Genomic DNA, 26,543 nt, shown 5'->3' on the forward strand with positions numbered 1-26,543 from the left:
GTTTATCCCTCAGCAAATGTTCCGCTAACCGCGATAGTTTGCAGATGTGTTTTTACTCGGATCAAGTGGGGAAACTGCCTCCCGTTTTCGTCGCTCTCTCTCTCTCTCTCTCTCTCTTTCTCTCTCTTCAAATGTTAATAGACTTCCGAAAAAACATGGGTGGTCATTCATCTCTTTGTCCTCTTGCGCGTAAAGCGCGCCGGTTATTCGATCGCCTGTAAATATATACATATCGGTACCATCGATACCGTATTTGCTTAACCAAATTGTTGGTCGCATGCGGAAGCGAACAAATTTCAAAGCGACAAGTGGCGCGATTCGGGGCCCTGGAATTCGCGTCAGTCCGATGAAGGATTATTCATAGGAGAAATAATTTATCGTTAACGGCGGGGGTAATTTACTTGTTAAAACGTTGATTATTTCGTCGAATTTCCTACATGAGCGAGTTTATTTTTTGCTCGATCAGTCAGGCGCGAAATTCACCCGGTCTAAATCGCCTTTATTCCCCTGATCGAGCATAGTGTAATTATATTTGGTCTGCGCTCTGCATAAATTTATCGATTCGCCGATGCACCACGTCTCGCTGATGAATATTATTAAACGGGCTAAATTTACGAGTGCGATTGCCACGCACGCGGTGGCGTTATCGATTGATATCGCGTCGTGTACATGAGAATGGATTATTTATTTGGCCCAGCTGGACAGTTTATTAAATCTAATTAATCGCATTAACGGGAACCGACATAAAACAGCAGTCTTCATGCAACGTTAAGTGACTCTTATTAATGAGGAATGCATTAATTTTGACGCTGATGTAACGGCCGGAACGGACGTGAAATTGCAATATGCACAACTTCAAACACGGGAGATAAAATAATGATTACCGTTACGTTAGGATAATTATTGTTAACGGTATAATAAACATTCCCGCGTGTTTTCTTCGTTTCTCCTCCATCGCGTGGATAAAGTAAATCTATCCGAGTTTGCGAGCCCGGGAATTCGCGATTTAGGGAGAGTGGGGGAGGGAGGGGGGGGGGGAAACGTCATCCAGAACTCGTGAATGTGAAATTGGCGAGGAACCCAATCGGCCGATCGGCTCTTCGGCTGAAAGGAAAATCGTGTAACCGAGGGAATAGCGAGAATTACATAAATGCTCGGAACCGCAAAGTTTACACGATGATCGAATTACATGGCGTCGGTTTGCTGGCCGAGGGCCAATCGGCCTCGCGTTTTAGCGTTTTGAATTCTTTTCGTCAGTTCTGCGAGTCGGGCGCGGCATACATGTATTTTATTTTTTTTTTTTTTTTTTTTTTAAGCGGAACGACCGGATTTTTGGCGGGCTTTATTTTTGGACGGGTTTCACTCGCGCGGTGCACGAAAAAGAAACATTTGAGATACAACGCTTTCGGCAAAAGTATGTTGTTGTTTCCGCGTCGCTGACGGGAAGTCAGGGGTGACGCCAGTCAAACGAATTTCCGGCGGATTTCATTTTTTCAGGGTACGGGTTGCGCGCGCGAGAAAAGGTGCGCGATCGATGTTCATTTCGTCTCAATAAAAGCGCTGTACTCTCATTAACGGTCGCAACGGCAGTTGGCCAACAGTTTCGTGGCGTGGTGACGCAGATAAGGACGAAATTGCTATATCCACGCAAAGTGGCCCGATGGAATTACCGGGGAAACCGGCCACCTCCAACTCGCAGATTGTAGCTGCCAGTACAATTTTTTAATCGAGTTAGCAACTTCCGCTTTTAGCTGCGAGCAAATGACGTAACTCCGCGCGACCAAACTTTAACCCTTCCAGAATAATCTAATTTTTCGAAATCAACCGCGACACAAAATAGCCAACTACTACACACAAATTTCATGCAAATCGAATAATTCCTCGCGCGGTTTGTCGAAACCATTTTACATAATAAATAATTGATTAAGGAACATCCGAAAAATAAAAGTGAGGCAAAAGTTAAAATTGCACGTTGCGAAATCGACGTTCCGGGTCCCGGTGAGCGTTTTTACGAGCGGGTTAAATTTTTGCATCGGCGTGTCGAAAATTGCGTTCAAGTGGCGGGGGACTCCGGGGGAGAAGGCGCTTACGTACTATTCTTGCATAAAATAGGAAATCATCGCTTTTCGGACACGTATATACACTATATACATTGTTGGCGCAGTCGTTGCACGTGCGGCGAGAAGCTGCACGAGACTACCGTTCGCAGGCCATTGGCAGGGACTTGCAGACACATCGGCGGCGTTGGCTAGTCAATTTTCTGAATTATTGAAAATCGGTCGGACGCAGCTCCACATAGATATTGCTACCTAATGTTATTCCCCGACCTTCGAGACGGCACCGTCTCGATATAAGCATATCCTGGAATAGTCGGTCGATCGATTTTGTGACTTTCGGTCACGAGTCCATTCGGCATGATGAGCGTTCAGATGCGACGCGCGATCAGCGGTAAGTCAAGTAACGATCAACGGTCGGTTGAAGTACACGATTGATTCCGCGTCTCTCGCGTGCTAATAACGGAACAAGTCGTGAGTCGTGCCGTAGGATGGCAAACTCACACGAGATTCGCTCGAAATTCGATACGGGGGTTTGTCCCCGCGCGCGTCTGGTATCGGTCACCGAGAATAGATTTTTACTACGACGGAACGACGGCGTCGCCAATCGGTCCGGTGTTGTTGCGCGGCGAATTATTTACTTCTTGCCAGGAATAGGTCGGCCGGAAATTTATTTATCCACCGTGTCCCTGCTCGCAGGGCGCTGGACCGAAATATAGTCTCGTCTCGAGACAACACTCGCCCCGAGGCTCCGTGAATCTCGCCTCGTCGTTTCCCGATGTTCCAGCGCGTTTCGGATCCGACAGCGAATCTGCTCGGGACAGAATTCCAGGCGACTTTGAGTCCGACGGTTTTTGCCGCCTCACGTATCTCGTACGACGCGCGGCGCCAGTGCTTCTCACATGTATAATACGATCGAGTTCGTTTTAGTAAAACTAAGCGGAATTTCCGATTACTATAATTAGGATTCGGGTTTTTACAACTGGTTTTTATACTGGAATGTTTTTGATTGTCCATTTTTAAACAGCCGAAATCAGATTTTTAATTAATGCGGCAAGATTTTCTTTTTAGTGTGTTTATATATATTTTTTATGTCTTTTGTTCCCAACAAAATTTCGAATCTAAATCTGGAGTACTGGATTCACCGGTTATTTCTCGCAACGAAGATTATGCAAATATTCTTTTCATCGGACTATGAGGCCTAAGAGGTAAACGAGGAGAACGTTGAGGAGGTACTCGTGAAAAGTGCAAGGTGGGCGGAAGGTGCAACTTGAGAACGCTCGTACGCGATAGACGAATGAGCGCGGCAACGTTGGCCGACAATTGCCAATTACTCAGCCCGACCTGTTAGGTCAATTGGATTCGCGTTTCCAGCCGATTCAGGAGTCCGGTCATGTCCCACCACGGAATTACTCCACTGGCCACACGCATCGTCGGCCGCTCTCCCGGATTGTCGTCCTTATCACTGCGTGTCCCTTGACGAATAGTATCATTTTTATAGACCAATTTTTAATCTTTATCAGAGTTTCGGTATAAAGAGATATTCGATTGACGCATCATTAATTTGCGGGATTATGTTGTAATGCACACAAAAAATTAGTCTCCAATTTACAATCATTGTCTCGTATATAAGCGAGTATATAAAATCTTGTGTTTTATCAAGAAAATTATATTCTCATTATTGAATAATAATTTTTGAGAGGATTGATTTGAGAGGAAGAAAATTGAATAAAAAGTAACAGCGGCTTCAAACAAGCAATTAGAATCTTTTAACACTATTATTATTAAAACAATCGTATATTGTGTTCGCTTTAGACTATGACTAATATAATGTTAAAATAAAAATATAACATTACTGAAATTTAATTATTATTCAACTCTTTAAAGACGATTTTATGTTCTTGCTTGTACATAAGGCAATGATTACTGAATTGATATTAATTTTTTTCTTCCGCCGGTACACGTAATACGATAAGAAGTCTCATTCCGACCGAAAGAAAGATATCTCGCCGCCGAGAGACTGTCAGCTGTTACCGTTCACCGGTTCTGCGAGTCGATTTTTGCCCGGGGCTGTACACGCACACGTGTATTCCCCGAGGCGCACGCATGTTCGTCTCGACGACATATGGCAATGCTCCAACAAGTGGCGGTAAAAACGAGCTGTACGTGTGCGTGCGTGCGTGAGTGCGGCGTTCGTCGTTCGTACGACGTCGCTCTCGCGTCCGATATCGGTTGTACATGCGATGTGTGACGTCTATTGTCCAGGGGTAGCCTGTGAAGGGGCGTCGTATATTTTTCGCTCCATCGATTTCCTATTCGAAAATTTTATTCCCGCCGAGATAAACGCGGGATTCGCCGCGAATTTTCGGTGCGGTTCGAACACGGGAGTTCTTATCTGAGATTTTACGAATTTAGGAGGACACGGGGAACAATCGAGCGTTTATCGATCCTGGGAAAATCCAGGCCGATATCTATTTTATCTTTTATGAACTTACCAAGAAGGAGAAAGAGAAAGAGAGTGGGGGGGGGGAGAAAGGAAAGAAGGGAGAAAGAGAAAGAGTTGCGTCACCTCATTTTTTTTTTCGCGCCACGATATTTATCTTCGTTTGGATCGTCTTGCACCGCCGTTCGTAATCTTCCCGCAAAAATACGCGACGCTTAACGTAATGAAATTGAAGTGGACTACTCCGTTAATTTGTTTCTTGACGAGCGTACGAGTTAAGAATAGGTAATTAGTTCTGAGTGAGGTGAGTTCGCGCCAATTCGTTTTATTCTTTATGAACTCGCGAACTTCGCTTCGGCCTCGACTTCTAAACGAACCACATTTGTTTCGAGTTCAGAGATTTATGACGATTTTATGAAAGGCGACGTGATAAAATTAAAACGGGGGGGGGGAAGGTCGTTGCCGTGTCGCGTTCCTTTTTTGACTCGATCGCGAATTAGATTCGAAGTAAGCAATCGATTGTAATCCGACATTCAGATGCGCTTTTCCCGCGATGTTTTCTCTCCTCGCATTTTTTATAATAAAATATAATATTGATTTTACATTAACTGCTCACTTTTATACTGTGCTAATTTGCCAGACGTGACCGGAGTAAATGGCAAACTCTTTGCGAAAGCATTTCCATTTTATCGCAATTATTGCGATAAATTTTATTTCCAAACATATTCTTCGTCTTATTTCAATCCGACGGTGAAACAAAGAGGATCACTTGCGCGTGTACTTTGTGTAATGCGTAATTCGCGCGCACGATAAAATGCCAGAGATGCACGATCGCCGCCGCAGGACGACGCGGTGCAAAATCGTCAAGGCCAAGGCCAGCCAGCCAGCCAGCCAGCCAGCCAGTGCTGTGTCAAGAGGCTCTCGTTCCATCCGGTTTCTCCTCCTTACCATTGTTCCGAGGAACACGACGAACATCCGTTGGTTATCGTCCCGAGCAATCTGGCGCAGGGGCGCGTGAAGAAGGGGCAGGAGAATTAAAAACAGAACGGCAGGAAGAGACGAGCAGGCTGAGGAGGGGAAAAAAAGAGGAGAGGAAATGGAACGGAAAGTGGAGAAAAGAAAGAGATAGCTCAGCGGAAGCGTGACTGACTCTCGGCAACGCGTGGAGAGGCGAGAACAGGATGAGGGGGAAAAGGAGAGGAAAATAACTCGGCGCATATGGGAAAAACGGAACGCGGCGACGATGCGAGCGCATCGGGCACCAGTGGTGGGAAATTTAGCATAAAATTACACAGGAATGGCGGGTGGCTAACGAGAGGTGTCGGATGGACGGACGAACGGATGGACGAGGTACGGCGGGATGCGCCGATTGTAATTCAAATCGCGGCCGCGTGTACAAGCGTGGGCAAAAGTTCGCGGTAAAGCGCGCGCGCGCGCGCGCGCGCGACGTGTGCGAGCCGACGAGCGCAAGCAAAGCGTTGTCTCTGTTAACTCGGCGTTAGTTTTGCGAGATGGATTTTGTTTTCATTTAAAGAGCGAGGTTAATTGACGAGAAAGGCCCGGAGAATCCTCCCCGAACGCTCGAGTCCTTTGGATGATCTCTCTTGAATTTTTCGGGGACATTCCCGACCATATGCGGGAAGCAAGGGAGCTTTTTATCGATGTGTTGAAAGGAGGCTGGTGTCTTCTCGTAGGAGAATAATTTTTCGGTAGAAGCAATCTACGAGAGGCTTATTTCTGGTCGGTACGATGCACTAGTTTCTGGTCTCCCCCGGTGCGCTTCCTTACCGTCGGCGGATGAACTCGGAGTTTCTACCTTATCTTCCAGCGGCCAAGAGACTCGGTCAACTGTTGAAGAGAAAAGGCTAGCTGATTGACAGACATGTCGCTTCAAAGCGGGATGGCCAATTAAAATTGATCTCCGCGGCGATATCGTTCGAGGAAATCACGCCCATGGTCGTTTCAGCGCAACGAACCCGGGACAATGTCCTTTTGCCCTTGCGAAGCCTCCTTTCTCTCTCTCTCTCTCTCTCTCTCTCTCTCTCTCTCTCTCGCAATTCGTTCATTCGCACGCGATTCGCGTGGCTGCGAACTTTCGAACGGCGCCGATCTCGCGCCATCCGATGGAAAAAAGAAATCTCGTCGGATGCGTTTCCGTTAATCGAAGACTCTCGCTAATTGCCGCCACGCGAAAGTTCCTGACGTGCGAGAGACGTCCGAATTTCTGACGTCTGAATTCCTGGGAAGCTGCACGGGATGTTAATAGCTTCGGCGGACTCTTTCGCTTACGTTAACTTTTTTCTATGATGGGAAAGTTAATTCGGCGACGAGACGCGCGAGGCGTCGGCGTTTTTCTTTTGGTTCTCACCAGTTTATTTCGTTTCTGATCGATTGATTAATTAAGGAAGGATCACAAGGTTTCAATTTCTTGTGTGTAAAGCAAATCGTTTATTTCCCGTTGAACGTCGACTTTGTCTACGTTTAAAGAAAATCTTTTTGATCAGCGATTTACCGATTTAGACGATGTAAAGGGACAAGGTCTCGTATGGAACAGTTGCGAAAGTTAGCACTTGGGTTCCAAGTTTGACTGCTAATCGTCGAGTCTTTTTTTGGTTCTCATTCTCGGCCAGTATCCTTTGCATTTCGCACCGTGTCAATAATGTGTCCCGAGGAATGGGAAGGTGGCCGTCATGAATAAATTGAAACTTCATCGGGGCGGGTGTCGACCGGAGAGTAAGGCCTGACCGTGTTGCTGCCTCGTTAGCATGCAAATGCCGCGAGGGGCGGTATCGGATGCTTTTTTTCCCTCCTCCCCTCTCCGGTAATTTTGCCCTTTCTCCCCCGCGCCGTCGTTTCCTCTTCCTTGCCGACACGAGTCCTCCCGGTGTCACAAGCCGCTTCTGCCGGTCTCCGCGCGTCAGCAGTTATTCGAATAACTGCGACCGCCATTCGGTTATCTCGTTCGGGGATTACGTTACTTGATAACGCACGTACGCGCCTCGCAGCAGCGATTCTCGGGATCCGCTCGACGATACGTCAACGATGCTCGGCATTAGAGCCTGCCGTTTCCCGTCGATTATATTGCAGATTTTCTTAACCCGCCGCTGTGCGATAATAGGCCACCGTATAATAAATAATAGTATCACGTCGTTTTATCTTAATGAGAATTTTAGTTTTGCAGAGGAATATGAAATATTATCTGGTTTTGGAAAATTTATGTCTCGAAACACCAAAAAGGTGAAATCTATAAAGAAGATGGATAATAATAATAATAATAATAATAATCATAAATAATCGCAGGTAACGTGTCGGAGTTATCGTTCCGGGATCAGTTTATTAAAATAGCAGGAACATCCCTGCGGCGCGGTATAATAACGTAAAACGCGGACCAATTGATTATCATAACCGAAAGAAATCTTGTTAAGAAGGAAATATGTTACTTCACGATGGAGACATCCCCTTTTCTTGCTTATATTCACCGGTGCTTCCTCCTCCTTTATTGCACCGCGAGGGAAAGCATAGAAATTTGAATTATTGCTCATTAAGGTCTCGCGTCCCGAGAATAAAGGCCGACTACCGCGGCGCGGGGAAGGGACAAGGGATGGTGCTGGATAGGCGCGATTATAAATTCGTGAGATAATGGCGGTGCGGTACTTTTAATTAAAAAGCCGCGCGGTGCTACCGCGAATTACGTTAATACAGAGGGGGAGGGGGGGGGAGTGCGGGAGTGACTTACGCAACCGCGATGTAAAGTTCACCGTCTCCTGCTTGATTTCCGCTTGATTTCGTAGCGCTTATCGCTCGCGATGCAACTTCACGAGAGGTTAGCGATGCGCGCCTTTTTTTTTTTTTTTTTTAAATAAAAGAGTGAATTCCATAGATCCGCGCCATCGTCTTAAAAAAAATTTACTCGAAATTTCTCTTCGAATCTCGTTTCTTCCGTTCGCGCAACTCGTTCGAAGAGTTAATCAGCGACAGACGACGGTTAACGTGGTTTGCGAGCGAAACTGCCGCTAAATTTAGGCATATCGTCGCGCGTGTCGTACGCGAGGCCTGAGGACGAGACAAACTCCCGGTGCCTCGTCCTTTCTCATCTCCCTTTGTCCCCTCGCCAGCTACTCGTGGAAACTTTGACTGCGAAAGTTGGAGCTTTGGTAGCGACAAGTTGGATCGGCAAAGTTACTCCTGAAACGTCCTCGCCTCGCGCAGCCTTCTCGTCTTCCTGCGGAGGTAAAGCGTTTTGAATCCGTCCTCGCCACTGTCGTCGTCTTCGTCGCCGTCGTGTTTCGTTCTGGAAACGCTGGAATTGTCCCGGAATTGGACGAACAGATGTGTAGGTGTAAAAGCAGTCTTCTGCTCCCCTCCCCGTCCCGCTTCTCTCTCTTTCTCTTTTCGTTTATTTCTCTTTTACTTTTGTACTTCTTAGCTGGAGACGCGTGAGTAATGTTACGAAAATTTTCTAAATATCTTGACGATAATATATAACTAAAATTGGTCGACCCTGACTTATTATAGCCATTTCAGCGAAAAGATTTCCACAGAGTAATATTATACAGATGAAAGCGTGGGAGGATTTCGTGCAATTTCGAGGGATGTCGAATGGTTGAGTCAAACGCTGAAAATAAATGGGAGCACGCATTTGGAACGGCCAGTTTGTTACATGCGCTTTTTGACTGTTTACGAGGGAGAGCGGCTTTTATATCGTATCGTGCTATTTTTTTATTTGTCGATAAAAAAAGCTACGTCCCGAGGCCGGTAAAAAATAAATATAGACATTGAAAACGAAATAGAATTTCAGGTATAATGAACAACCGCGCGTGTACATGCCGTTTTATAATTAACGCGTTAAAATCTGCACGTACGTGCATGGGAAGGGGAGAGAGAGAAGCATTCCAGTGCCGGTCGGTCACTTCAATTTCACGAAACGGCCGTGTTTCATGACGCTGAACGTTCACGGATTAATTTGTTCAGTGACGACGCAAAACCGCTGTCACCCGTCGCTGTCGTATTTCGCTCCGCCACGTTCCCGTGCGCGCGTGCGCTCTGCGACGAAACGCGCAAAGCGTCCGTCCACGTGCGATACGCCGACAGCCGGAGCGCGGAAACGAGCGCGTGCCGCTCCGCGACGAAACGTGCGCGCAGCCGAGAAACGTCGCAGCCTCCGGGCACCTGTTACACGACCGTGACAAATCTTGTAACGGTCCGTTGCGCGCAGCGTCCGCGATAAAGCCCTTACCCACGATGACTGCGCGGATTACGTCAGTGAATTATTGGCCTGTCATCGCGTGCCGATACTGCCAAGGCTGCCGAATCGCTCGGTGCAGTCGTTTGCATTTTTTCCCCCTTTTCGAACTGGATCACTCTTATTCTTATCATCAGCTGCCGATCTGCATGCCGCGTTTGAATCAGGAAGCAAAGCAAGCGTGTCGAAATGCACGCCTTTGAACTTGGATTTTATTGATTTACAGTGTTATGTACAACTGCGATTGTCAATGAATATTTACTGCCTTTCAGTAATTTTGTAATAATTAAGAGGAAAATATTTTGATTAATCGGGATAAGTTATTGAGAAGCATATCACTGATTAATATAGTTGTAAGTGTATTACTGAAATTCGATAATAAAATTTGAATACAAATGGCATCGATATTTTCGGAGCTATCGAAAGTAGATCCAACAACGTTGTAATTTCGTGAAATTTCAATTTGATGTTTGTTTAATCCTGCTACAAAATTTAAATACTGACATGTAAATCTGCGCTGTGTCGTGCCACCACGTAGCATCGTGCGCTTTATGCGACAGTTATGAAAGTTTCGCGTTTAACGTAGATCCAGTTACATCCAATGCTTCTTTCGGACTCTGGAAAACTTCCGCCAATTTCTCGCTTCAAACTCGGGGAATTTTTCGTCGCCTCCGGAGCGTGTAAATCTTGTAAGGAGGGCAATCGCCATGGAACTCGGGAGAAATTTCCTAGCGGAATTACAACAACTTCTTGTTAGCAGAATTTGTCGTTACAACAGACGATGTAACACTTTGTATTTTTTTAATTAGTCGAATTCTACGCATTCTTAATTTTAATTTTAGCAAGACGTTAGTCCTCTATCAATAATTAATATAATATAAATAATTCAAATAGTACGGCTATCCTTCGTTTAATGCAGCGTGAGAAAAATTTGAAAATGAAGAGAATAATGTTTACAAAGCATTCCTTTTTTGTGTTTTCGACGCTACTTTTGTGACCGCGGTTGATTTGAACCTTTTTCTTTGTTTGTTTCAGGTGAGTGTGCTTTCCGCTTCTGGAGAGACAAGAGACTTGAGCGCGCGCCGAGTTGGTGAGTTAAGGTCAAAAGTTTCGTAAAGATCTCTCTCGCTGGACTCTGAGGAGATTCACTGCCGAGAAGATCTCCAGATGAGTTTAGCATCGAGATCCTTTCCGTCGGCATTGAACTTCCTCTGCTTTCATCGAAAGTGAGATTACAAAGTGAAAACGTGTATATTAGAAGTGTCGAAAACTTGACCGTTAATGGCCAAGAACTGCTTAATAAGACCTGCTGAATTGTTAAAGTTTTCTCTTAGTTTACGAGCATAAATAGCGCGAGATTTATTTTTTATAATATAATAAATTTTTTAAATAATATATTTTATGTAATGTAATAACTCAGGTAGGTGTCATTTTTGTGTTTCTATTAACCTTTAGAGGACGGGACTGGTCCCAAAAGGGACCACCCTGAGAAACAAAATTTTTATGTTTTTTAAGGGTAATTCGATGTGCTGAATACAGGAAAAATAGTGAAAAAAAGAGATCCGGCCCGCGTAGTAAGAGAGGGGGAAATTGCGAAGCGTGGATATGTCTCAGGCCAAAATAGGGAAACAAATATTTGACTTTAAAATGACCTTTTTCGAGGTAAAGGACGCATCTAGGATTTTTTAAACTATTTTTTTCGTATTCAGCGCAAAAAATTACGTTGAAAAACACCAAAAAATCATTGCATCAATTTTTTTGCATTGACCTTTCCCTTGCGGACGGGACTGGTCCCTTTAGGGACCACTTACTTGATCGGAGATTTGTCCTAAGTTATACATTCGATTTAAGTATAAATTACACGTTTTAAAAGAGGTTGATTTGCACTGAAAATTTCCCGTCCTCTAAAGGTTAAACTGTACACTACAAGCGTGCGAATAATTCGAATCAAATTGAATTCACTGTTTAACTCGATTTGTTTTTGAATCTGAATCAGAATTCGAGTTTGAATAGTTCGAGAATTTTGAATCGATCGTTTGATTGTTTGATTTATATCTCCTGCATCATTAGTCTTATAATTTTACAATGACGTTGCAAAAAAATAATTTTTGCTTCTGTTAAAAAGGATCTGTAATATCATTGAAAATATACTTTATTATATTTAATCTCCTAATCCTACACACTATCAAATAATTCGGTATTTTACACAAGGGGTGTAGTACATTTCAGCCTCTTTAAATGGTTATTACTCGTACATACTTAGAAATTAAATATTATCAAACATTTTGTCTCGCAAAATTTTTTGAACATTCTTCAAACTTGTAAAAATAATGTCCAAAAGTTATTTTGGTGCAATTTAAATTTTAAAACAGTGAAAAAATTTATAAAGCTGAGCAAAAAATTAAGTCTAAAACTAAAGGCAAAAACCAGTGCGGTTTATTCTACCCCAAGTGTAGGATTAGGGTAAAATTAATATGTAATGTAAATCCAAGAAAATTTTATTCGAATTTGATTCGATTTGATAACGACTCACAAATACTTGATTCGTCCAGCTCTACTGTAGCTTATGAGACCATGTGTTGTTTCCGTCGGTTACAAGCACGCTGCGAAAGCGTGCTTGTTGTATATGACGAAAACTTCGTGCAACAACGTTTATGGGCCTCCCCGATTAGGACGTTTATTAGACGAGCGGACAAAACTCTGTTCCGCGGCGAACGCGGCGGGTCAAAACAGTCGCGGAAATTGCGACGACGTGTTCACCAAAGTAAGTAAAAAGTCCGCTGTCCGACGGGAGCGGGTCGGAACGAGCGCGGGCGATTGGGAAATCGATGGGGCCGTGTCGGGAGCGGTCGCGAAATTCTAAATAACCGATTGCACCCTCGGGTACACCGCGCGGCGGCCGGTTACCTCGTCAGCCGAGATGGCCGTTCTTCGGGGGGTCGTGCGAAGTGGAAGGCGGGCCGCGGCGGCACATTACGCATTTACAAAACGGAATTGCGTTCCTCAATCTGCGGGCCGCGGAGCCCTCGTTGGTTTCTTCATGAGGCTCGTTCCCTTATTGCCGAGCGCCGGCGGACAAGTGGGATGTGGTCCTGTCTAAAAATCTCCGACCGAGATAACTCGCCCCTTTTCTCTCCGCCCTCCGGGGCTTCCCGCGAACGCGGAGTGTTTCCTCGTTTCGGGAATTAAAATAAATATTAGAGCGTGTTCGACGCGTGGGATCCTTTTTTTTTTTGCGCCGCGGCTCGGGAAGCGCAATCTACTTAAAATGTTGAATTAAGAAAAAAAAAAAACGGTAGCGCGTTTCTCTCAGTCTGCGAAAGGTATCAGAGTTACGGGAGCACGTTCTCTTTATCATGAGGGAAGAAGCACGACGATAAGGCACGTTAGGGATATTCCGTAACGTTTGTTGCGTTCTTAACGCAGAAGATAGGGGAGAGAGAGAGAGAGAGCTTCTCTCGCGAGCGAGTTGATTTTCGGAAATTACGCGGTAGCTTAGAGCACAACGGTTCCCTCACAAACATATTATCTCGCTAACGAAGCCGTGGAAATTAATTGTAACGCCTGACTCGACCCACGACGTGTTGGGCACATGTTGGGCTTTATGCGACTAATAACGGTAATTTATGACGCGAAACATTTAGCAACCTCTGGTTTACAAAATGACTTATTCTCCGACCGATAACGTTCGTTTTGCATGGAATTTCTTTAAATGTTTCTACGTGATCCGTGTGCAAATAATTTATTTATAAATAATAAAAACTTAAAAATATATTTGGATTGAAATAGAAAATAGCAAATTGTTGCAACTGGGGAAATTGCACATCGAAGAAAGAAGATGCGAGGTTGAGTGCTTGGTCGTTTTTTGAGCTCGCTCGCTCGAACGAGTCACACGATTCCTGATAGCGCGTCGGGTCGATCCACGCACTGTTTCGCGGGCCACCATCGATTTTCCACACAACGCAGTTCTCGCGGGAATCGCAAATTCGCTCGACGCCAACGTTACTACTCGGCATCGGAAAGCAGGAAGATGGCCGGCGAAAACGAAATTGCGTTACCGTGAAGCGCGCGCGCGCGCGCGCGCGGTACCCGGGAACGGGGACGGCGCGGCGGTGGGCAGCCGGTGCGTGGAAATTTTCCCCACCTGTTGCCAAACAATTCCCATGGAAACGAAGTTACGGCCACGGTTTCCGGCGGATAAATACCGCGCGTGTAGGTAACAACGCGCGCGCACAACTCGTCCGACAATTCGCCCCGACGAGAAATGTGTTTCCCGAAACGAGAATGGAGAGAAAACGGCTTTCGTCGACCCGCCCGCAAAAGGGACATCCGACCCAGGTCGCATTTACGCCGATTAATACTGAATTCTGGTTGGCCTTTCCTAACGATACGAAAATATGTTTCCTGTAGCTGCGTATATTTCACATTTATGGTATCAAGTTTCACAAATAGTGAATTTCTTCTCGATAAACATTTCTGAAAGGTATTGTTATTACTGCGTATCATTATCGGGATATTAATCGAGATATTTCATGTGGATATGCGATACGATTGTCGGGTAGTTTAATTAGAAACTTATATTATGATGAATAAATCGTTGTCTCCGCCAATGAACGAGATATTCCGATTATTTCTTTTTTTTTTTTAATGTTTAATAATTTGCTCACTATTATCACTCTGGTGGAACGTGTTTGTCGAGACGAACCGCGTCGGGCTCAAAAATCTAGAGAGTTTAATTAGAGACGTCTCTTGTCGCCGCCTCGAAGATCAGAGTCGTAATATAAGGGCGTCGTTGTCGCGGCCTGCACCATGGGGGGTGCAATATACCGAGGAGGCCGAGGGAGGTCGTCGTCTGCAAGGGGTTGTCTCTCACGTCGAGCCGAGGAGATACGATTTATATTTTTTAATCAGTACTGCCGTTCCCAACAGTTTTGCAATGTTAGTAACTTTTTAATTTCTTTTTGCTCTCTGGTAACGCGAGCGCAAACTGAGATATTTAGTGAGAGAGAAAGAGAGAGAGAGATAGTCGCGACGCTTTCTCTGAAGTACCGGATGTTAACGGGAGTTGATATTGCAAATCTACAGATTTTGCTCAAAGGGTCTGCTGAGAGTCGAAAGCTCCAGAAAAATCTCGGCGAAGGATCTATTTAATATTTCGCGTGTAAATACCCGGCCATGGAGCGTCAAGTGATAGACGATCCAGCCGCGTTAATACGATAAATAATCCTCGGCCGTTAATAAACCCGCGCTTCACCCCGGAGCCGGCCGGTGCGGTTCTACCTTTCGGGAAATAAATTGTTGCACCGCGTGCGTCTTGCCTCTCGCGGCGCGAACGATGAACGCATCTAATAGAATTTTTCTCCCGACAAAGCCGCGCGCGAGGATGCGGGGCGTGATTTACGCCGGTATACGCGGTGTGTCGCCGAGGACGGCGTCTCGAGTTAATCGTTATCTTCCCACGAGACCAGCCCACGAGAGCCGGACGGACGCGCGTCCCAGCACGTCTTCCGGGTGTGTGTGTTGTGTGTGTGTGTGTGTGTGTGTGGTGTGTGTATCCCTGTGTGTTGCTTGGGTGACTACAGATATCACCTGGGCGCGTTTTATCGCTCGTTGAGGACGCGTGGCGGGGGTTGGTAGCCTAATAATTTACACCGACAAGGACGCACGTCCCCGTTATTGGCCCATAAAGAACTCTCGCTATGGTCGTGGCTCGTTCACTACTGTCTCCCCCTTCCGTTTTATATATCATTGCGTTCGGTTCGTCGTTGCTGGGACCGCCGTTGTCGACTCGCGAGATAGAAATTGTATCTTGATGCTCTTCATTACTTGAAATATCGAATTGTAGTGTCGCATTGCAACAGCATTACCTTTTCCTTTTTCCGGTTTTGATAATCTTTTTTTTTTTTTTTATTGTGAACTAACAGAATTGCTTTAGTTAACATAGTGCGAATTAAGTGTAAGAGATGAAAAAAAACCCTGGATGTGTTTCGAGATGCACCTGCCCAACGTACGTTGTCTACCGCCGGCAGTTTGCTCAGGAGAAGCTATTAGGTTTTATTATTTTTACCGGAGGAGTAATGTCGCGGTTGTAAAACGGGGTCTCAACCGGCGCCCGGTTGACGAGAGGTCAGTGCAAAGCCGTCACGCTTGTGAACACGATAATTTTAGGATTTCCTCCTTTTTCGCAGAAACGGTCTCGCAGAGACCACGACGCCTCCCCTGCCTGCAAGACGACAAGCGGCTCTAATTCAGGGAGCGCTCAGGCTAGGGACATCTTCACGGCTGGCTCTCAGCCGCGTTAAATACGCGCTTTAAATAGACCCCCATCGGACTACCTCCGCCGGGCTATTCCGCGTCGCCGTTACGTGACTGCGCCACAAACCGTGCGCTTTGTTACCATATTCGTTTATGGGGGTGTGCAACTCGATTAACGGCGGATCGAATCGAATTTTCGCCTTTCGCGCGGCCAAATTCACGTCGTTTAAAGTTTAAACTAATAGACGTTTCAAAGTGAATTAAAAATAAACCAGAATCCGGCGACGCGCTCGTGGAATTATGTATCCTTATGTGGCCCGTCATTTCCGTCGTCGGTGACGACACTTTGGCTTAAAGGGTCGCCTTGAGTGCCTCTTAATATTAAAGTCCGGGGACTAACGGCTGCCGTTATTGGCACCCTCATATTAATCCGGTTACGGGCGCAGTACCGTGGAAATTTGTAAGGGGCCATAAATTTTAAAACTTGCTCACGCACCTGCGTGCGCGTCGTCGGCGGCTTAATCGTACGTACGCACCCTGCAAACTGTTCTACGGCAGAGTGTAGTTTTTAACTCTGTCATCTATTAATATTTTGACAGCTTTTAAAAAAGATATTTGCGTCTTTGTGCACATTACAAAGTTGATATCAACAGGCCGTTGATAGAAAACATTTTGACTCTTTGAAAGCATTTACGCTTTTTTAAATGTATTTTATTACAACTATGCAATTTGCAATGCGCACTTAATAGAGTTAATATTTTTATACAATAGAAATCTTTTTTTATTTTTTCTCTGAGATTCATTAGAAATATTCCAAGCAAGTTATAATTTTACAAGTTCTTTTACTCAAGATAACTTTTATCTTATAAAGTAAGTTACTAAAACGAACATCAAACGAAAAGATGAAACTGTATCTTGTTGAGAAGTTTTTAAATACGTGTCAATGTACTATTTATACAAGCATAAAATTTTTATCGTTATTTAAATAAGACTGCAAGGAATTAAAATAGACTGCAGTAATATTTTGTTTCATAATTCATTATACTAGATACTACAGACGCGCGTTTGGCGCGCGCTATTTAGCTTTTTATTTTTTACTCTTTGAAAATAAACTACAACGATAATTGTATAGATAATCATCTATACAAATTGCTGTCAAAATTTAATCGCAATGACAGTTATTCTCACAACATGAAGTAAGCGCAGCGAGAGAACCAATCAGCATCGCGAAAAAAAAGCTTTATTACATTCCTTTTTTAAGGATAGGATAGGACGTAGCCATGTGCAGTGTATATGAAAAAGATAAAAATGAATACTGCCCATGCTATTTTGTCTCATTCTTCTGCTTGCAAATACAAAACTTGCATTAGAAATGTTTTGACTTTAATTATCATCATCTCTCCGAGTCGCGGAAAACGCATGATTTTTGTTTTCGTCATAATGACATGGGGGTAGAAATCCTGCGCAATTACGGACGGATTAATTATTGTATTAATATTTTATGACGGGGCAGTGGCGCAAATGTTAATTATGTAACACGGTTGATTGTGCCCCGTTTTAATAGCTTATTAATGCCTCATTATGCGTGTACGAACATTAATTATTAATGTAAACGGCGTACTGCGTATGCAGCTATTGTTTTCCTTCCTTTTTCACAATACCGGATAGCTAATTGTCGATAATCATATACTTTTCTCATCGGGCTTCGAAATATTATATACATTGGAGACTTCTGTCCGCGTTTACGAACGCGCTATATGACGAAATAAAGCAGCGACTACTATTACTAAACAAACAATGGAAGGAAGAATAATGCAATTTAATATTGTACGAGAGAGATTTTAAAATGAGTTTTGTGCCGCAGAGCCCAACGTTACGCGGGCTCGTTATTCACGTAGGATTAACGTTATTCCCAATTAAATTGACTGGAGACTTGTCTGAGGGCTGTCGCCGGTCCTGATTGGCCGACTATTAACGACGATCGCCCGTAACGATCGCGGCGTGCGACAAATACAAATTAATTAATAACGTTCATAAACCATTTGCGGGAGTGGAGTAGCTTTAACGGCACCGCTCGAACGGGGGTTAGTTAATACCCGTTAAATTATCTCCGGTACTTACGCAAAGATCATTAATTTATGCTCCGTTGCATATCGCATTTGTGTGCTTGTGTAAGCGATCGGAGCAGATCCGTGTATATCCTTCGGAAACGGGGGATCGCTTGACGATTTCAACGCGCCGCGGTGTTCAATTGACCGGGCATTTTCGAAGAGATTTGCCCTGCTCCTGCATCTTCCTTAAGATCTCGCGTTATTTTATGTATAGGTAATGTGCGTGATGGGGTATTTTCGTAATAATGGACGAATCGCCCCTCTAAAGTTAAATATCTTGTCGCTGCGACAGTTGCAGCGCTTCGTGGCGGGTCCGTGGCCACGGAGAGGCGTTTCGTCAAAGAAATTCTCTCGAAACGCTTCCTCTTTTTTTTTTTTTGTTTCTCAGCTCGTAACACGGCCCTTCACTCTCTTCTCGCGTGTACTGGAAAAGATTAAAGTCTAAACGTCGCGCCGCCGCATCTCGTGAAAGAGAGAGGAAGAAAAGTTGTGGAAGGGGAGGGGGAGGGCAACGCGGAGTATGAAACGGCACGGTGGTAAGGTAGTTTTTTAATTTCTCTGCCTGCGAGCAGGCTCTTTAAAGCGATTGCACGCGCGCGTTTTCCCTGATTGACTTCCACTTTGCAGAAAATCTTCCGGTATGCGACGGATGGAGATGTTTCTCTCTCGAGCGGCTCTCTCCTACCTCTCGTCTCTCCTCCCCGCCGCATCATCGGACGACTCGCGTTTATTTCGCGATGCCACTTCTCGCGCGAGTTCACTGCCCGTAATTACTCCGGTTCGATTCTCGCTCTTACTTCGCTCACCTTTCTTCGTCGTCGGCCTTTCTCGCTTCCGCGATTAAGTGATTGCAGCCAGGAGCCTCGCGTGTTTGCTCCTCTCTCTCTTTCTCACTCCTTTTTCTTTGCTTCCTTCCTCTCTTGTACCTCTCCTTATTCCAAGACGACCGATTATTCTTAATTAACATACCGCTTCACGATGTCGCATCAGCGGAGATTCTATCGCAAGGATTTGCGCATTAGTGAATCGGTCACGATCCGTGATATCTTTTTATGACGCACGAGTTATGGACATGCGGCATAAAAAGCGCTCTTTTTTTATATTTAGGGTTAGATAAAATCGTCCGGGAATTTTACGTGATGGAGGAATTGCCTTTAAATGTTTGTGGATAATTCTCTATTACCGTTACGCGCGTAGTTTTACGATATTTATTCGTGTTATTTCGCACGTACACATTTACTTTATAAAGCATCAATTTATTTTCATTCCTTTTTGTTCGATTTATGAGAGTATATCAGCTTGATTAATCGCCAGTTTATCCATTTTTTGTTATTAGCACGAAACTATTTATCAAACATTTATAAATTATTATCGAGACGAAGATATGGGGATCGACGAAGTTAATCATTAGTCGTGCGGGCGTTAAAAGCTTCGGCAAATCGAATCGCGTATGCATAATGATAGTTAATCGTAACCCCGGTCACCTGGTCCGTGTGCGGCGACGCACGCCACGTGTTTTTATTACGGCGATAATGCGGGCTATTATTTTCCGCATGCATTAAATGGGGCATTAAATCGAATACTAAAATCGAGCCGCGCACAAGGTTTATCCGTGCCGATTTAACACCTAGCGGCTTCTGCCCGATCGTTAAAACGTCTCTGTGGAATGACCGCTCGTAAATCAACCGTGGCTTCGTTCGTTCGAACATTCGTCATGCCCCGAACAAGTTTTTTTTTTCTCTCTCATTCGTGTCAATTGATAACCGAAAAAGAAAGGCGCGCGCGACGATATGAAAAAAAAGTGACGATAAGCTTATTGGATCTGTTCTTTTTTCTAGTTGTTCGCTATGTACGTGTTGTTCGTGTTGTTTCTTTCTTGTCCAGAGTTTACACAACACTTTTTTGTATTGGAGGAAAGGATATTGCATTAGAGTGCAACTGTAAAGGACAAACCTAATATTGACGGAGAATTGGTCAGCCGTGTAAATTGGGAGTCAATCTATTTTAGTCGACGCTAAATTGCCGCTGAAATTGCGGTTCAATTAGCAAGCGCGAAATGCGTTTGGAAATTCGCAGAGGGGAAACCGCGTAAAAATGAAAAAAGCCCTCGTGCGACAATTATAATTTTTGCTAGCATCGGTTATTAATTAACGTTTGTCGAACTTGAAGCGACAGTAATATCTACGTTGATTGAGATTCTCTCCGTGTTTTTTTTTTTTTTTTGTAATTTTTTTCCCCGTTCGCACGTTATTTTATCTCGCTTCGTAATTTCCGCGTGATTGTCATGCCACGTTTTAATCCATATTTACGTGACTACAATATATACATTGCATATTTCATGAGAGTTGGCGCACAGTGTTGGCTCTGCGACGCGAACATAAATTATCTTCGAGCGTTTTTACTTTACACTTCCTTGTTCTCGTTCCCTTTTAGTAATCCAATAATTTGTGAGTCTTTTTTTTTTCCTTAACACATTTGCATTATGATGGAAATGTCACGAGTGCTCGGATACATCGTGAGATTTTATGAAAGTGCGACTAAACGCCGAGGAAAAGCACTCGGTGAGTCCTAACGATCTCGAGACAACGAAAGATTTTTCCCACGCGAGTTCACAACAACGTTTCTAAAGTGGACGTCGATTTGAAAAATTTACTGAGCGCTAACGAGTGCTCGTCGAGGATCCTCGAAGAGAACGCGGAGCGGAAAGCGACAGGGACGGGTGACGGGAGGGGGAGGGGGATTGCATCGTGCAGACGTCGTTCTAACTTCCGATCGAGTGTAGGTGGCACTTAGACGTGGTTCGTTAGTTCCTAGGATTGCGCCTGGACTTAGCGAGCGAGTTACCTGCGGCTTCTCACTTATGGACGGAATAGCGGGCACGTTCGTTCCATTGCCGGGCGATTGGCTCGCACGAATGTAACTTCCTTTCTATGCCGCCTACGGCTAAATCCTTGGGTTATAATCGGGTCGCGCTATTACGTGATGCATACCGTCTACCTGCCGTCCTAATAACTAGTCAGTTGCGCTTTTAAATAAAATTAAAATATTAATTATTTGACGGTAAATCAATGTAGGTTAGCGATATTCGTTCCACGCATACTTTACGCTAAAATACTTTAGTCTCCTGCTGATTTTAAATACCGTTCTTGTAACGTGTCGATTACCAATAATGAATGAAGAGCGCCAGTCGCCACGTGCGATCGAGAGAGGACCATTTTTCCATTAGCTTTAGGTTAAAGTTTGCCAGAACCGGCGAGACAAGTTGGCGAGCGTTTCATGTCATAGGAAAAGTTTCTCGTCAGGCGCAGAAAGAATCTTTTTAATGAAAAGGGATAATTTGCCGAGCTGCGTCGGGTGCACAGATTTGCCCCGGTCAAACTTCGTTCTTGGGGTCCCTCCCCCCCCCCATCCCCCTCCCGATTGGGACGCGAGTGCCAGTTCATATAGCTGAAAGCCTATGCGCAATTTTATAACTAATGACCGGTTACTACGCGAACTATTACGTCGCAGATGTCGGGAAAGTTCGCCGAAGTTTCGGGTCCGGGTTCGCTCACCCGCCGGGGGAGATTTTTAGCGATTTTTCACGCATCGTTAGCCCCCAAGCGGATCTCGCAGGAGCCAACGTATCGATCGTTGTCTCTGTAAGAATTCAGTCTCGCGAGATGATTTTTAACAAAATGCTTCTGAGAAGTTTGTGCAAATATTGTTTACTATATTTCTCTATATTATTCATTCATATTTCTCGTACATTTTTATTCACTCCATCTCTTGGGGATAAATTCGCATAGTCTGTTGGGGTTTGGAGAAAGAGATAGATAGATAGATAGATAGAGAGAGAGAGAGACGTCTTGGAGGAAAGATGCAAGCGCGGCGATCGCCTTCTGTAAACTTGGCGGGCCTCGACATGTGCGCGCCTCGCCGGTAGTCTTTCCGAATGGGAGAACGGGAGACGACGTAACGTCAAAACTATGCGTCTACGAGCGGCGACACGGGCGCTCTTTATTGCACACTGATGGCTTTTCCGATGGGCGCCACGTGTGCGAAAAAGCTCCTTCGTCGGTACGTATCCGCTGTCGTGCTCACGACCTCCCGAAATACCTTCGTGACTAATGTACGAAACATTCCTCCGCATCGGTTCCCCGAGAACGTCTCATTCGACCCTCCTTATGAAATTGTATATGGGAAAGCGGTTCCGAAATCGTCTTGCGTAGCACCTGGCACATGTTTTCCGCAAGAATTTTATATTCTATTCATTGCCATGATTGCCTTTAGTCATTTTTATGCATATACTGATTAACTTCTTATAGCAATGATTTGTTAGATAATGTTATTCTTCGAGCGAAAATAATATTAGACTACGAACACGCAAAAAGAATGAAAAATAATTATGCCATTAAATTAATTGAAAGTTATATCCGTGTTCTCGCAACCTACTCATCAAATGTCCCATATAACCATTTTGATGATTAAAGAATATTATTTTTAAATATATATCTATATGGCTAAATTTTTAGATAAATTTTTAGATCAGCAAAATCATTTTTTTCCAGATAATTTAAAAGACTTCAAAACGCGGGCGATAATCAATTGAATTTTCACTGAGAAAATGTACTTACGGCGAGCTAAGGTGCAAACCTCTCTCGTAATGCCCTACAGTATTGATGATATTGGAAATGTGAATATAAAGAAATATGGGAGTTTTATGTCAGAAAATCCTCTTGTACTCGATTGTATGGGTACAAATCCAGAAGTTTATGTTACGCTTCCGCGAGGGGGTATTAAAGTCCGCTCCGACAGATATAACTTTTCTAAGCTTTTACAGGGAGGGATGGGGCACAGGGAGGGGTGGGGGGGGCGGAGGTTTAACTCTTTGATAAATTATATTACGGCGTAGCGATCCCGAAGTATTTCGCAACTTCGGAAAGCGGTAATACTTTAATAGGACGGTCGATGGCACACGCTTGGTGTCGATACCGAAACATCTTTGCACGAACTCGGCTCCTCCGTTGCGCTTGTCAATGTTCCGTCCTTTCCCCCGTCCCGCGGGATGTCTCGTACGTAGAGACGAAAGTAAGATGTCAATGCCACGAGTTGGATTTTATTTCAACGTGAAAGTTTCGGCTTTTGATTTTTCACGCCTTCTTCGTAACTTTCAAAGATCCCCGCATTTCCTCCATTAAATGCCGTTTAATCTTCTGTGATTTTACTCGTTCACGTTGATCTTATCACCTCGTTTTAATCTTAATCATTTTATTTTAACTCGTGTCTGTCTCTTTGATTTTTATCTTAGTTTCTTAAATTAACCTTTGATACTATTTTTTTTTCTTTTGATCAGCTGATCTATAAGCGAAACGTGATTGGAAATGTATCAAGATGTAACATTTCATTTTGAGCATCTTACCCGACGCACTTTTTGATACGAGATTTATCTAACGACTATTAATATTGGCCTACGTGAATCACAGTTAAAATGGAACGCAATTATTTTTATGTTATATAACACTGGATCACTGATATATTAAAAGTTTAATAGACATTGGTGCTGGCATTTCCTGGACTATTTATTAGGTCGATGAATACGCGATTTTTCTTTAGAGCAAGACTCAATCGAGCACATCGTGAAAACCATGGGAGGTGCGCGTTGAAAACGCATTATCGATACACAGTCGATGCGCTATATCAATCAGCCGGCATTCAGACGGTGCGGAACGCAAAAATCGGATGTTTCTAAGTGCCGCGCGAGACCGCCGATAGAAAACGTCGGGGAAGTAATCCGGGTAATGGGCTCTCCAGAACTCCGGGCAGAAACCGCTCGCTGTTTCCGGATTCATAGAATTATCGGCACATCCCCACGCGGGGATTCCCATCCGGAGTAGGTAGTAGTGGTGTGCAGCTTGCCTCCATTTGGTTTTCGCCTCGATCCCCGAGCGGTGATAGAATAATAGACGAGGGCGAAATTAAAAAGAACCGAATGGCCGCGATATATACTTCCGCTCTGAAACGCGGCATCTAATTTCCGTGTATTCCGGGTAGCAAGAAAAGAAGGACTTCTTGTGCATTTGGGGTGTAGTTTAGAACGCTTTCCTGCCTATTGAAAATCTACCGTCTTGTATAAGTTTTATATTCAATTTTATGTGTGTATGTATCAAAATTACGTTGAATTGTTTTACATTTTTTGTACACAGAAGAAAATTAGTATTAAATCGATATTAACTTTTTTGCGTATATTTTTTAAACATATCGTACTTATTATAATTATTGCGTCTGTCGTGAGATTAGGTTAACATTATGTTTGTTCATCCTTATTCACGATTTAGTCGTACTAACGGATAACAATTGTCACGTAGCCGACCAATTACACGGAACGATCGGTCGTGATCGTCGCGCAACGTCTCTCTCTCTCTCTCTCTCTCTCTCTCTGTGCTAAGATCAAGCTTCCGGAGCCTGTCAAGAGTCAGTTTGACGGAGCCTTCGACCTCTCCCCCCTCCTCTCTCCCTTTATGCGTACGGTGGCGGCTGCTTCGTCGGGGATGCTAAATCCAGCCTAACCCCATGATTCAACCTCCAGAGTAAACTCCTTAGGAGCAGCGGAATTAATTAAATATTGAGCTCGAAGACAATACCCGAGTCTCGACAACGCTCCCCTTCGCCTTGCGCCCCGTTCGACCCCCTCCGATTCTCTTGTGTCTCCCTTTCCCCTCTCCCCTCTCCCCTCTCCCTTGCCTCCCGCCGTCGTTCAATCTTCGATGTTTCTTGGTCCTCGACGGCGAGATGCTCGTCCGTCATTCAGTCGCGATAAATGATGCAGCGAGGCGACCGGATCACGCGTTACCGGAGACACGAGATGTCGCAGGAGTTGAACGGATAGTCAGGCGGTTGTCAAATGGAATCGGCGATGTCGCGCTCGACAGCAGTCATCTCATCCTGATGTGGCTTGCACGAGGTCGCGGTTCGTACCTTGATCCTAGGTCGCGCTTCTGCCTCTCGTAAGGCAGTTAATTTGCAGCACGCATTAACGCTTAGATTACGTCGGTTTGTTTGCCGCGAGATTCTTGTAATTAAAAAAAAAAGAAAAAAGAAAAAAGAAATAGAAGGAAAGCAAACCGACGGAGATAAGCTTTCCCCCGGCAATATCAAAAATAAATTGCACGCTGAATTTATAATAGCTTTTCGAGCGGCCGAAGTTTTGGAGTATTTGCACTGTCCGGTCCGAATGCCATTATTATATCCGCGCATATATCCGGTTTCGATTAATCTTTTATCGACCGCGCAGTCTTAATTGGGATGTCATCGCGCGTGATATGATTCGCGTTCCGTTTTTGCTCGCGCCGAAATTAATCTCTGAAATGAATTCGATCGCAAACATGTGTCGAGTTTATCGGCGCATCGACCGAGAGGGAATATTTGATTTGTTGCGCAATCGGCGAAGATCGGCGGTAACGATAACAGCGGCGATGCGTTTATTGTATAATTCGAATGCGGATTTGAATACGATTGGTGATCGACGGTGAGAATCGGGCGGCCGTTATCGCGGCGAATGCGCGTTGTTTGAAAAACGCGCCGATATTTACTTCGCGCTCCATTTGCGTGTTCTTTTTTAAATTAAATTAAGGCTCGTGTTTGATTTCCATCTGCTTTCAAAATAACACGAAAGTGGATTTCATTAAATGAAAGTGGCGAAGCGGGGCGTTTTATGAAACTTTACTTTGTAATCTGTTGAAAACAAATTTCTCAAATTTAATGTATAATATCTGTAATTTACATTATAAAATGTGTATCTGCCGTGATTTATTAATTAAGAAACGTTTTGATATTGAGCATATCGAGGTTACGTATTTTACTTTTCAAAACTTATTATGAAATTTTTATGAAATATTTAGATAGAAGTTTTATCTGAAATGTGCGAATGCATCTGACAGTAATGAATAGCAGTTGACTACCGACAAGATTTTCTTGGTGTCACCGCGGCGCGTCATTAGCGTATTTCTCAAAGTAAAACCGTTGTTACTCTTTGTTTTCACGTCCCGTGAGCAACTTGTCTCGGTTCACGATTTTACAATAAAGGGCGATTTTCTTCATCCCGTTATTAGAATTGTCTAAAAAAAAAGAAAAAAAGAAAAAACTGCGTACATAATATTTAAACTCTTAATTAATAATCCTCAGTATCGTTCTCAGCATCCGTTGTACTTGATTCCTGATTGGTATACGAATAACGGGAGGGATAAGTGGTAATCGAAAATTGACGCTTAGATAAAATTTAACGTTTTGAATCTCATTACGTTACTCGGGATGCAAAACACGCGCGCGTCATCGCTAAACGGGAGATACGAGTTTCCGCATATAACTCGGCTACTTGAGCGGCGGGGGAGCGTAACCTTTACCCTTCCGACGTGAATTTCTGAAATCTCTCGCCGTCTCACCCCGCCGTCCTGCCTCGT

The 26,543-nt window shown here is 44.3% G+C and overlaps 2 protein-coding genes across 5 annotated transcripts in view; both read left to right on the top strand.

Annotated features, from left to right (window-relative positions):
* LOC105839279 (quinone oxidoreductase-like protein 2 homolog) overlaps positions 1–26,543 on the top strand; it is a 207,511-nt gene that overhangs the window by 143,451 nt on the left and 37,517 nt on the right. The gene's annotated exons all lie outside the window — the stretch shown is intronic.
* LOC105832990 (polypyrimidine tract-binding protein 1) overlaps positions 1–26,543 on the top strand; it is a 304,112-nt gene that overhangs the window by 23,124 nt on the left and 254,445 nt on the right. Inside the window, exon 2 of one of the 4 annotated variants that reach the window (XM_036292445.1) lies at positions 10,775–10,829. The exons of the other annotated variants lie outside the window; for them this stretch is intronic. The gene's annotated coding sequence lies outside the window, so the exon portion shown is untranslated. The remainder of the gene's footprint in view (positions 1–10,774; positions 10,830–26,543) is intronic. 4 annotated transcript variants of the gene reach the window in all.

The sequence above is a fragment of the Monomorium pharaonis genome, chromosome 9, assembly GCF_013373865.1.
Source record: "Monomorium pharaonis isolate MP-MQ-018 chromosome 9, ASM1337386v2, whole genome shotgun sequence".
Taxonomy (NCBI): Eukaryota; Metazoa; Arthropoda; class Insecta; order Hymenoptera; family Formicidae; genus Monomorium; species Monomorium pharaonis.